General features: G+C 27.9%; 1 pseudogene; it reads right to left on the bottom strand.

Annotated features, from left to right (window-relative positions):
• The window catches only part of LOC132038582 (zinc transporter 1-like), a 5,901-nt pseudogene extending 1,678 nt beyond the window's left edge, over positions 1–4,223 (bottom strand).
• Positions 4,224–4,469: the final 246 nt, after the last annotated feature.

Below are 4,469 nucleotides of genomic sequence, written 5' to 3'. Positions count from 1 at the left end.
CATTTGGACAAATCCCACAACACTTCACATTCAAGAGTTTGTTAAAAGCTAGACAAGAATACTTGCAGTGAGTAGCCTTCAATACACATAAATGGAATGCACCCAAAACAATCCCATGCCCCTAACTTACCCCCCCCCCCCCCCCACACACACACATTTGTTGAGATTAAAAAGATCTCTAATGAATTGAAGTATTGTTATGCAGCGATTATCATTCATTATACGTGAATTAATTATTTTAAAAGAATATTTTTGTTTTTAAATAATTTAATCTCCGAATTATCAATATACGCGTTCTTATCCACATTCTATCCCCCATAATATTTTAGTTATGTGACCAATAATTTTTTTTTATGCATCCAACCAAATAATATATTATCTTATCACGAGGATTTTATGTTGTCAATTATTTCAAACCATCAATCGAACAAACCCTTACGAATCGGGTAATTTGCATATCGCCCTTCATACGGATTTGGTCTTTAATTTTTGTCAATCAATTATTGTCTTTAAGTTTTTGCTCCTTCACTTGACAGAAAATGGCAAAAAATCTCAAGATATTTGGGTTCGAAACCCAGCAAAGTCTTACCTATGCCTATTCGGGCGATGTTACATAGAACTTATGCCTGAGACGACAGACTTTGCCTTGTAAGGCAAACTTTTAGTTATGCCTTAAGACAAAAGTTCTGCTCGTATACGACAAACTTTGCAAAAAACCTTGCCTTGCGATTTTTTTTTTTTTTTTTTTTTTGCGAGCGGGGCTCGAATCAGAGCCTTAGGGTATTTTTCTCGTCACCTTTTTAAGCGAAGGGAAAAAATTAAAGATGACAATTTGAGGGACAAAATTAAAGACCACCCCAAAATAAGGCCAATCCGCACAAAAAAAAAATGTTATAAATCTTATGTTAAACAGCAGACAATAATAAACGTGTAAAAGTGTGATACCCTCATCTCATATTTGGCTGTGTTAAATGGACAGATTAGGTACAATTACGTAATTAAATTTAATCACAAAACTCAATGTGACCTATGGTTAGAAGTTAAATTAGGATTCTTAGTTATCCAAATCTGATCATAAACCTCGATATACATCTATATTATATTAAAAGTGTGAAGGGCCTTAGAAATGTTGATTGAGCTTTTTGCCCTTCATTAAAAGACTCCGCAGTATACAAAATCGTCATTTACTAATTGCCTATTTAAAATTAAAAAATAATTAAAAAAACGTATTAAATCATTCCTTTTTTACCATAGGTGGAAACCCTAATATTTAAGACTTTGTATTCAATTAAACTTACCTTATATACAATTTTCAGCCGCCTATTGCTTATATATAGAGGGCTGATTGCACCATTAATTCGAGAAGCATGGTCCTAAACTCCTAATGTCTTTTTCCTTTTTGTTTTTGTATTTTTTTTTTTTCAATTCTAATTAGATTTGCATGGGATGTTTGTCCACTTATATGCATATGATCAAATTGAATATAATCCTTAGTTTTAGTTTAAATTGTTTCATATAATGTGTGTTGAATTTTATTTAGAAATATTTAAAAAAGTCGTTGTCACTATTTGTGTTAAATATTGTGTTTTTTTTGTTCTTTTTTCTAATTCCTAATATGTGTTTAAAATATGTACAAGCCATGAATAATTAGGATGAATGTGCCATGCTCCATAGATGCAAGAACTATTTTGAGGTATGACTTCTACCTCTTTAATTTAAAGAACGGTCATATAATTTTCTTTCTTTTCGTCCCACAAACAATATGCATGTAATCAGAGTCCATTTCAATATTTTTCATAAAAGAAATAAAAATAAAACAATATACAAACAAATAAAAGAAAATTAAAAACAAAAGTAAAAAAGAAAATTAGAGTTCAATGATATTTTGACCTGGCCGATGTATAAGATTTTAGAATTCAATGGCATTTAGGCTTAAAAGGTACACCTAAATTATTTCTTGGGAGACTTTAGAATTTAAAGCTAAATCCTTTTAATAATGTACATTTTTAGTTTGTGTTTTATTTTTATGATATACTTGAGTTTAGAACTAAATAATTTACAAAACATAACTCTGTGAGTACAAATATTTAATGAAAGGAAAAGAACTAAGTATTAATAAATAAAAGCACTTGCCTATTTATACGTGCATATGATCAATAGAAAACCATATATAATAATATGTTTCTAGAAGTAAAAAGTAAACATAATAAAATTATATATAGAGAGTTGATTGGCACATTCTCACCATTAATTCGAGAAGCATGGTCCTAAACTCCTAAAGTCTTTTTCCTTTTTGTTTTTGTATTTTTTTTTTTCAATTCTAATTAGATTTGCATAGGATGCTTGTCCACTTATATGCATATGATCAAATTGAATATAATCCTTAGATTTAGTTTAAATTGTTTCATATAATGTGTGTTGAATTTTATTTAGAATAATTTAAAAAGTTGTTGTCACTATTTGTGTTAAATATTGTGTTTTTTTAGTTCTTTTTCTAATTCCTAACATGTGTTTAAAATATATACAGGCCATGAATAATTAGGATGAATGTGCCATGCTCCATAGATGCAAAAACAATTTTGAGGTATGACTTCTATCAATTTAACTTAAAGAACGGTCATATAATTTTCTTTCTTTTCATCCCAAAAACAATATGCATGTGATCAGAGTCCATTTCAATATTTTTCATAAAAGAAATAAAAATATAACAATATACAAACAAATAAAAGAAAATTAAAAACAAAAGTAAAAAAGAAAATTAGAGTTCAATGATATTTTGACCTGGCCGGTGTAAAAGATTTTAGAATTCAATGGCATTTAGGCTTAAAAGGTACACCTAAATTATTTCTTGGGAGACTTTAGAATTTAAAACTAAATCCTTTTAATAATGTACATTTTTTGTTTGTGTTTTATTTTTATGATATACTTGAGTTTAGAACTAAATAATTTACAAAACATAACTGCAGTGAGTACAAATATTTAATGAAAGGAAAAGAACTAAGTATTAATAAATAAAAACACTTGCCTATTTATACGTGCATATGATCAATAGAAAACCATATATAATAATATGTTTCTAGAAGTAAAAAGTAAACCCAATAAAATTAAATAAGTACTTCTATGGAGCATAGTTTATTCTTTTATTAAATAAGCTAAGTAGGATCTTAAAACTTTACCACTTTAGGTTCCTTTTAGGATCAGAAGTCTTTATGTTATTAAAAAGAAAAATTCCTGTTAACATATATTTTTTTCCTTTAAGTTTTCTATCTATTGTTAATGATTAAACCACTTTAATTTACATAAAAAAAATAACAAATTTATAAGCCACCTCAAATAAAATAAAATAACAAATTTACCATGGTTGAATGGAATAGGTTCGTGAAAGTTTAGCACCCTTGTAAAATGAGTAAAATCACTACAAAAATATAGAAATTAATGAGTGATAAATTCTGTAGCTAAACAATAAAATTTGTCGCTAAATTCAATTTTATTCTTGTTGAAATTCCTCACATTAGTAAATTTATTGTTCAAGTTGACAAAATTCTTAAGTATAAAAATTTGTTGTGGTGAAAAAAGATTAGACATAAAGCAAATTTGATTATAGTATAATGTTAAATGTCAAATTGGTAAAATGCAAATTTAAAGTAACAAGGATGAAATAGTATAAAATAAAATATATTTACAATGAATTGTCACTATTTTTTTGTTACACTTATTCTAACAAATAAAAATTCTCAATATTCTTTTATATATTAAGTTATTTCACTACTAAATAAACATGTATTATTGAGAGAGAGTTAAGCAGTAAAATTCGTCACTAATGCTATTTAGCGACGGGTTATTAACAACCTATTTCAATTGTTGCGGAGAATTCGATTTCTCAGTCTTTTGGTACAATCTCTGACTTCCTCTTAAAAGGCAGCCATGAAAAGTATGACCTGTAAGCATTTGTTATTAAAAAAAAATAAAAAATAAAAAATAAAAACTTTTAGCTACGACCAATTTAGCAGCTGATTAATGACGAAGTTCGTAGCTAAGTCCAATTTTTTTCTGCAGTATTTGTTGTCACATGATATATGCATTTTGGTCACGCGCTTTGCGCGTACGCTAGACTAGTATTAACATGAGGGTAGACTATTCCAATAATAATGACATTTTAAAAAGAAACAAAAAAGTGAAAAAAATAGTGTAATTACCTGAGCAATGGATCCACCAAGTCCCATGCTAAATTGATGAAAAGTCAAAGCAATTCCATTGAAAATTGGACTCTTGAAAATTGTCTAGTCCATGTTACTGCTGAAGATTGCAAAGAAACAATATTTTTAAGCAATTTATCCTTTTTCTTTACAATTTGGTTAATGCTAATTAATGATAAGATTATACAAATTCATACAGGAAAAAAGAGAGAAAAAGAAAAGGACAAACTTGAAATTAGTCCCGATGGAGAACAAAAATTAAAATAAAAAACC

Source organism: Lycium ferocissimum, chromosome 11 (genome assembly GCF_029784015.1).
Source record: "Lycium ferocissimum isolate CSIRO_LF1 chromosome 11, AGI_CSIRO_Lferr_CH_V1, whole genome shotgun sequence".
NCBI classification, from domain to species: domain Eukaryota; kingdom Viridiplantae; phylum Streptophyta; class Magnoliopsida; order Solanales; family Solanaceae; genus Lycium; species Lycium ferocissimum.
Note: the sequence above shows the minus strand (reverse complement) of the source record. Positions and strands in the feature narration are given on the sequence as shown.